The 9,249-nt window shown below is 36.4% G+C and overlaps 1 long non-coding RNA gene across 1 annotated transcript; it reads right to left on the reverse strand.

Moving 5' to 3' along the window:
- Nucleotides 1-376: 376 nt before the first annotated feature.
- Nucleotides 377-4,223, reverse strand: LOC119790952. The gene is made up of 2 exons (XR_005281790.1): nt 1,707-4,223; nt 377-1,419 (listed from the first exon to the last, which is right to left on the reverse strand). It is a non-coding gene; the product is annotated as an uncharacterized LOC119790952 (long non-coding RNA).
- Nucleotides 4,224-9,249: the final 5,026 nt, after the last annotated feature.

A 9,249-nucleotide genomic window follows, 5' to 3' on the forward strand; every position in this document is an offset into this window, starting at 1 on the left:
GCAGGCCGCCCAGCAGCTTTGTTCCACTGCAGGTTTCTTTCTGCTAAAATTTTGTTTTTCCTCTTTACTCTCACTGTATCCATGCATGGTTTGATGTACTGCTCAAGAGTCAATGACCAAATGCAAGGGAATCTCTACAGTCTCTATATGCTCATCTAGGAGAAGTGAACCAGGCCAATTCAATGACTGGATGCAATCAGCTGGTTTTCTTTAGATAGAAACCTGTTAACCAATCTAAGCAACAGCTTGCAATGTTTAAACATTGCAAGCTGTTGCATTCAGGTGCATAGCCAGTCTAATTGACATCCCAGGTATGGAGGGAAGCTGTGCCATCAATAGCACCTATGCTCCAATATTCAGACCAGAACCACACAGATGATATTTAAATCTTTATTAGTTTAGAGCAAAGATCTGATATGCATGGAGGAGTTGTTTAAGTGCAAACCAGAGCATTACAGCTGTTCAGAGATCAGCGGGGGAGTAGAAACTGAGTCCACAGGCTTTTCTGGTTCTGATCCGATTTAGGGGCTCCAGATCCAACCTGCTTGGCATCACCACTCACAGATCCATGGGAACAACTGCTGCACCACGTACAAAGCTGTCACAGCACATCAGTGATCCTGCTGCAATTTGCATAGGATAAACTGGACACAGTTAAAATTGGAGAAGAGATTAGACTCTGAAATTGTTTTCTCTGTAGGGAATTCATATTTGAAAGCCTTTATTGAAAACTGAACAGATTTATGAAATCTTACAACATAGGTCATTACTCTTCCTACAGGTGAAACACTATAAATAAATAGTAAAAGCAAAAAATAAAATAAAAAAAAAACACAGAAATTTATATCAAAGTAAGGCAATTATTGTTCAAATAAGAATAAATTAATAGATGAATAATTCTATTTCGGAGAGAACAACATAATAAAATGTAAGTATTGTAATTAAGGACATTTGTAATTATTATATTATTTAATTCCTATGTCTGATAAATATATATTTTTTCTGCTTTTGCAGGTAATTTAGACAATTTCCCAAAGAAATAAGATGATTAAAGTTTAAAATAAGAGTATTTACATTATCTTATATAAAGAGCATCTCATTTAATTATCTTATTTTAATGGAAAAATACTGATTTCATGGCAGATCATCTTTTTTTCCTTCTCTAATAAAAGGCAAGTACACTTTTTTTTAATCGATCTTAACTTTTTATGGTTTAAACAATTCAACTACAAGATGGCTGCATTGAAGGCATGCAGAGGCTGTTTATCTGTGGCTCAGTTAGGCAGTAACCCAGACGGCTCTTCAAACACGTACAATATATAGGCTCCTTAAACATTTTCTCTATTGTTTTTAAAGTGTGCAATTCAAAAACTTAAACTAAAATTAAGTGAAAATGTCTTAAAATAACTGTATTCAGTCCTGATTTGAGCAGGTAAATAAGATGATTTCAAATTTTGCAGTGTTTTCACTAAATGGCAACTTCTGTTTAAAACTTCTAGTAACATTTTCTTGAAATTAGATAATTTGCCCTTGATTTATGTAAGCAAGGAAATTATCTTCCAATGGAGATATTTGCACTTCATATAAAGGAGAAAGAAATTCCTAAATTATGTCAAGAATTTAAACTTATTTTTAGATCAATTTTTGCAGAGTTTGTGCTACTCTGTGTTGACAAGGCGTCCCCGGCTGGCTGGAAACAGGCAGACCAGGTTATGCTTTTTGCACTGCCTTTCCAGTTGGTGAGGCTAAGCCAAGGGAAGTGTCCTGTCTCTGTTTATTCTCCTTAAAGTGGAAGAAGAAAAAAACAAAATTCACAAGATTGTGTCTCACTGTTATCAATAAAGATATAACAAACATGAAAAATAAACCTAAAAGAAAATCATTGCATTGTTTTATTTTTTGGAAAGGGTGCGGCCATGTTGCAGTACTCCAAGCGCTGACATCACAGGGTTGGTTGATGTTTCAGCTAGCAGTTGAATACATTGGTAATACCAGCAACACAGAATTTCTGAAACATTCAGGAACATTCAGGTTTTGCTGAAAAGATCTGGATCCAAAATGATTTCTTCTGTTCCTCATTCAGTAGCAGATATTTCCCAAGATAGCTTGGATGGTTTAACTCCGTGTGGCTTTAAATCTGAAGTGGAAGTGGCTGACGTGTTGACTTGTTTTGATAAGTTCTGGTGGGAACAGTTTGCACTAAAACCTGAGTTTTTTTTTTCTGTCCCAGTCTTCCTTTGTTAATCAAACTTGTTGATGAAACTCTGCTAAACCGGCATCAGAAATACCAGCAGACATGTCTGAATGGAGCAGACTAGTTTGTTTAAATGATTTTTAATCATGATAAATGTTTTTATTTTTATTTTTTCTGACACTGTTTTTATGCTTTTGTACGATGACCTTGAGTGTCCAGAAAGGCGCCTTTTTAAATAAAATGTATTATTATTATTATTATTATTATTATTACTAGTACTAGCAGTAGACATGCTGCTCTGTCAGGCTGTTTACCGTAATAACTGCCATAAAACCTGACATTATCCAGTGAAAAGTGTTGCTATCAAATGATCGCCAACGTGAGCTGTGTGTGTTGCTCATCATTCTCAGAGTGAACGTTGCTCTGGTTCACATTCATTACTTCAAAACTGATCCATTCAGTTCACAAAAAATAGGAACGGATTCAGTGAACGGCGTTTATGCACAACACTTTTTACCAATGTATTCAACTGGAAGCTAAAGAGGGAAACAACGCCTTGACGTCACCGCTTGGAGTACTGCAACATAATGTCGCCCTTGCAAAAAAATGACAAAACTATGGTTTTTTCTTTTATGCTTATATTTTTCACGTTTGTAATAGGATTATTGTTAATATTAAGACACAATCGCGTGAATTAAGTTAATTTGGTTCATCGTTTATTTCCACATAAAGCTGGAGAGTTCGACCGTTAACTTTTAGCTAAAACTAACAATAAATTTAAAAGTTAGAGAAAATGAATAAATAACAAACAGAGCTGTTGCTGGTCAAAGCTGGTGGTTATAGTAGGGACGTGGTGTCATACATGCAGCAACCGCCACAGACGGGTTCATATGAATTGTCTTTTTTTGTGCTGTTTGTTTTTTTGTGTCATTTTCATGAACCACGTGGAATACGGACATACACAAAGTATATCTTCCTAAAGAGCCCCAAATACCCCATTAGAATATATTGCTTGTAGCTAGTTTTTAAAGGTCCAGGCACATTTTTTTTTTTTGCAAAGCAGTGAAGAAACCATCAGAAAACTGCATTTTATTGTACAGTTCTGTATTTTTTTAAATCAAGTTTTAAGGATGGGATGTAATTTAACATGCAAACTAGTTCAGTATTCTTTTAGTACTCATCCTAAAGTAAAGGTTTATTTAAAAAAAACGTTTTGGATAAGAGTATCATCTTCATTGGAAAGTTTAACTATTATTCCTTCCTCTCTGATGACAGCATTGTCCATAAACCTGCTAATATCTAATTTTAGTGTAGTTGCTGTATGTGCATGTGCCAGAAAGCCAGGCCAGTACGTTTTTTACCTTACAGAGCTGCAGGCACAGATCTCCGTTATTGATCCCCATATTACATACAAGGAAATGCAGCTCCCTTCTCCTTACAATCCAAAACTCTGCTGAGTTACTGCTACTTTTACAGAAGTTTTTTTTCTTTTTCTTTTTTTGGCCAAATATTGGGTCAAACCCTGTGGGGTAAAATAACTGTCAGTAAAAATGTAGGCATAAACATATAAATGTGATGCAGTCATACATAACTAAATCTGATTTGTTTTGGTTGTTTGTCAACTTGTTGATTTACCTTTTTGGTTGCTTGTTGTCAACTCATACATGCATGTACAGTAACATCAGATGTTTCGCATGTAATAATTCTGAACACAAATGAAAAAAGTTACAGCTTTGCCAGAAGACAAGTAGGAATCCAAAAATGTACTAGTATGAATTTACAACCCAAGAGGAAACTGTTATGCTTTGTTCAGAACGCACGCTGCAGAAGCAGCAGAAGCAGCTAGTTTACACGCAAAGTCTATGGTTGATGTGCATCAAGGCACAACAAAAGGTCTGCACAGCTAAAGCAGCACCTCACGAGCTTCTGAGCATCTGACGCGCATGATGCGCTTCAGAATCAGCAGCTGCTGGAGTTGGCAAAATTGAACTTTTCCTGCTCGACGCGCCACATCAACCAATCAGAGAAGCTGATCAGGGAGTTGGCAGGGAGACAGACACATTGCTTCTGATGCAGAGCGCTATGATCACTCCTCTGAAACAGTTAATTAATGCCTAAATTAACTTAAAATGTCGAAACCTGCCGGCAAAATATGTTAAATTTCATTAGTCTGGTGCCTGCAGTTTGGATTACACGTGAAAAACGCCTTCCAGCCACCGCGAACAGTAGCGGAAAACCACTAAGAGGCTACTGGGCCAGAGGCTGCTGTTGAAGGATCATAATCTTGATGAACTGACTACACAGATGAAGTTTTCAGGTAGACTTTCTTACTTAAAAACATTTTAAAACTACTTTTTACCCACCTATATAGCAGCAAATATAGTTGCCATTGTTACAGGCAAAGAAAGGATAGGGTAGCTCTGCCCAGCTCGCATCAGCCGCACTTTTCGACCACGCTGCTAGAGCAGCAAAGATGCTTCAGCTGCGCATCAGAAATAAACTTGTACAAGCATTAAAAAATGAAGCAGCATGCGCGTTTTTGCTGCTTCATTTTCTGCTTACGGTCTGAACTTAGCATCACATTCCTTACCAGTTGGTGGCCGAAATGCACCTGTAGGTTTTTCACCAACTGCCAATAAAAAAAGAAAAAGTGGATGAAAACAGAACCGCTAACTGAATGTTTAATCTTTGCTGAGCTCAGTGTACAGCTCTGTCACCTAGCAAATGTCGACACACAAAGAGGCAAAGAATGGATCCTGAACTTTTCAATACTGTTTTGGGTGCTAATAACATTTTCGAGGGGCTTCAACAGCAGTACTGTCGTCAGATATCAGATATATAGTCCCCACACTGCAGAGATATTGGAATCTGAGCTTAAATATCAGCCAAACCCATTTGCAAAGGAACAGATCAAACATTTCAATAAACCAAACATTACCTGCCACATATCTGACTCAATAACCATTCAAAAAAACAACTTTCATTCATTTCAGACTGAACTATTAACATTCTCTTCCAATATTCCTGACTGTCTGGCGCCATTTCCCTTTTTCCTCTGAGCACGGAGCAGTCGGCTTGCTTGGATTTGCAATGAATCATGGGATACCCAAGGCTACGAAGGATACAGGGGACTTATCCTTTAAAACTGGCAAAAAAGAAGGCTGGATAACGAGGAGTCCTCAAATCTGAACTATGATGTAATCAGCCCACCAATCTGGCCTTCAGAGGATGCAGCTGCTGAATTCGTAGTCAGCAAACCCTTGTGTAGAATATTGCTTGGTCTGATGGTTCTGCTTTTGTCTTCTTCCTGTTCTTTTTTATTTAGAAACAGCTGGAGACTAATTTTCAGACAGTTTTTTTTACCAGCTGGTAGGAGTTATTCAGCTTCATCTGGGGTTGTAGATTCGTACCATTGTATTTCAGAGATGGGAAGTAACGAAGTATTTGTACTTCGTTACTGTACTCAAGTAGATTTTTCTGATATTTTTACTTTACTACTTATTTTTATGGTGACTTTTTACTTCTACTCCTTACATTTTTACACAAATATCTGTACTTTCTGCTCGTTACTTTAGTTTTTAATCATTTCAATGGAGTTACCGTTATTATTTTTTTTAGTTTTTTTCATATTCAATTTTTTTTTTATCTAAATTTTTTTTTTTCAGATTGAGTTTCATAATTTGCATTCTTTTTACGTTTTACCGATCCAGTTCTCCTCACCTGATGTCCAGTATAAACGCTCACATTGACCAATCAAAATGTTGTTGTTAACGTCCAGCAGACCAACAGAAATGTGTTTTTTCTCTTCACTCCAGATGTAAAGAGTGCTTTTGCTTTTGTTTTTTAAAAAGGTTTTTCAAATTTTCATTTATAAATCACAGCTTTTTAAATTTCTTTTTGCAAAACATGTTCTTTTCTTGGAACAATAATAGAACAAAATTCCCTGCTACTTCATTTTGTCTGCAGTCTATGTTAAAGTAATTCCAATTCAATTGCTAATTTTACATAGCAAGTAGTTTCCTGTATACTGTGAAAAGAATTTATCCAAAATATTCTGTTTCCTTGACTTTAGGTTTACAGATTTCTTATGTTAAGTTTAGTGACAGCAGATGGGTCAGGGGAATACGCTTCTGTGTGCCATGCTTGCAACCGACATGAACCAGAAGTGCAATCAGGGCCCTGAGGTCACAGAGTCAGAGTAACAAAAGCACAACTCCAAGTTTACTGAACAAAACCTGCTGCTGACCAGGCTGGCTCTGGGGAGAATGTTACTATGGCAAGGCAACAGAAACAGAGGTCTGGGTTCTGTTTCATTCTCTTAGTAAAACAGAACCCTGATTGCAGTTTTAGAAAACGTTTTGAATGGACCTGCTTTTTAGAAGATTTGCATGTCTCAAAACAGGTGCAAACACGTTTATACACACAAAGCAGATCTTTGATCAGAGGTGCAAAAAGATTTGTGTTTTCTAAGTGTGCCTTCCTCAATATGCATCAATACTTCATCAATATGCAGACCATATTCTTATATTTGTATAACTTTTGTTCATAGCACTTATAGATAAGACATTTTTGTAATATGATTATTATTGTTTTATAATTATCCTAATAACCGCCACCTTCATGGCTTTGAACCTCATCTTTCGTATACGATGAGTAAACTGCCACTAGAACACAATCTGTTCATTTTGATGAATGGAACCAAACTGGTTTGCATGTCCTGCAATCTTTGTAAATATCCTCCACACACACTTATTGCCAAGACAAAAACAAACTGCATGTCTAAACTAGCGCATCTTATTCTGAATCTTGAAGCCAGGCCCTCAGTGGCCTGTTGGTCCACATCGCCAGATTGGCCAAATATCTTTTAAAAGATTTTTTAGGACAATAAATTTCTCTCATAGAATTAATTTCAATCCATTCTTGAACCTGTTTTAGAACATGAAGTCATATCTGTCTCTCAATAGAGAAGAAGCGTTTTATTGATTTACCTTTATTACTTCATGCCTTTGCATTTTAGGATACCTGCTCACAACAGTAAACTTGAATCGATTCATTCAGTTTTATCCAGTTAAATTAAACATGCAAATACAAAAATATTCCTTACTATGTAGTATTTACACAATATTATTACATTCCCTAACTATATGAAGCAATAAGTTAAATCGCTAAGCTTAATTAGATCCTACAGAGGCTAGAGTTTTTTTTTCAGTAAAGTTTGCAGCACAGGTTTTGGTTTAGCTCTAAGGAGACTCAAATAAAAAATCCTCTATGCATTTAGCATATTTAATAGAGCAAGCAGCATTACGTCAACTGGTTAGTTTGTAACCAACAGATTTAAGTGTAAGGGAAGGAAAATGTCTGTTTTAGGGGATTAGCATAGTTTCTATCGGGTTTACAATCATCCTCGGTCTTGACACTACTGGTGTTTCTGTGAGAATATAGTTTCTTAATGTATATTTTATTATTTTATTTTCCATTTAAGCATCAGATCTAAAATCTGGCCCATGTTGCTCATGCTAATATTGGATCAGTTATTTATTTTAAAAGCAGCAATCATCTCTCTATAGAAACTGGCAGATTGTCTATGGAGATTGTCGACCAATGCAACTTAAAAGCTAATAGTCTTGTTACAGTTTACTAAGGTTTAAAAACTGTTTTGCAATAATCAGCTATCTAGTTTATACCCCTCAACAGGCACATGTGTTTTTTCAAGCAAAGAGAAGATATGAAATGAAGAACAGGCTGAATAGTAGAATACTGGAGGATATTTGCATTAGAACTGCTTAAAGCCCTATTTACTGTACATACACTAAATAAATAACTTACTTTGTGTATAAAAATACTGATGATTAACAGAGTTGTACACTTAAACTAGATCCTATTAGTCGGTGGACGCTGTCGGCAGACCCTGACTTCAGCTAAATTTCATGTTTTATGAATCTGAAGTCCTTTGCAAACTTTGCAGCATAAGTCACATATGTTCTCAGATGTATGACATAGTTAGCATGCGCTAACATTAGAGCTGAAAGGGGAGGCACAAGTACAGATGTAGTAATGAGAGATCCCACGTCATAAAGAAAGGAGAGCATCTAACAAAAGGCCTTGTTTGCATCGGACTAAACGTACCTAATTATAAGACTTAAATGTCTGCATGGTGCGAAGAAGTTGTTTACTGTTGTGCAACCGATCATGCCTAGATTCCTTTGATCTGATTGTTATGATTAGTTATCATAATACTGGGTTAAACTAGGAAGCTGCAGCTTATTTATAAGCCGTTAAACTGTTAAGAGGACATGTCATAAAAAAACAGACTTTATTTCACGAATCATTATAGGGCTGCATCAATCATTTGCCCTGATTTCCCTATTTTGGGGAGATTGCTGATTGGCTTACGCTCAGCTGACTCTGTGCACCTCCTTAAATTAATAACCCAAACAGGAAAAGTCAGGCAACAAACAGGAAATACTCCTGATGAAGTGGAGGATTTGGCCAATTAGCTGTGAATGCATCATCAAACGATGGTGAGTTTGCCCTGCTGACATATTTTACATCTACAATACTTTTAAAACTGTATTTGAGTTCATGTTTAATCACTTTTTAATAGGAAGAAAAACAAAGAGAGCTCATCCAAAAAACTTCCCATTTTCTTGTGAGGGTACACACAAGAAATTGACTTGTGTTTATGCACATTCATTTGGATGTAGCTTTAGCAACATTAGCAGTTAGGCACAGTTTGCTTTACATGGTTTTCTGGCCTCAGACACAATAGGTAAAAAGTTAAACAATTAGCAACATTTACCAAATGCCTGGAAGTGAGTCCCTAATTGTTGAAAAAGAGACGGGAGTGGTGACAGCAAGGTGGGCTAGTAATATATCAGTAATCATAAAAAGCATTTCAGGGGTTTCACAATGACATTATCTGAAAGAAAATTAGAAATTGAATGAAACAATAAAAATATGTTTGTTATATATGCAGTTTGGGCGAACACTGTCCCCTACTGTTCATAGCTCAGTATTGATAGCCCTTCTGATGACTTCATACCCATGAAGTGGCC

The sequence above is a fragment of the Cyprinodon tularosa genome, unplaced genomic scaffold, assembly GCF_016077235.1.
Source record: "Cyprinodon tularosa strain WSP-4 unplaced genomic scaffold, ASM1607723v1 ctg110, whole genome shotgun sequence".
NCBI classification, from domain to species: domain Eukaryota; kingdom Metazoa; phylum Chordata; class Actinopteri; order Cyprinodontiformes; family Cyprinodontidae; genus Cyprinodon; species Cyprinodon tularosa.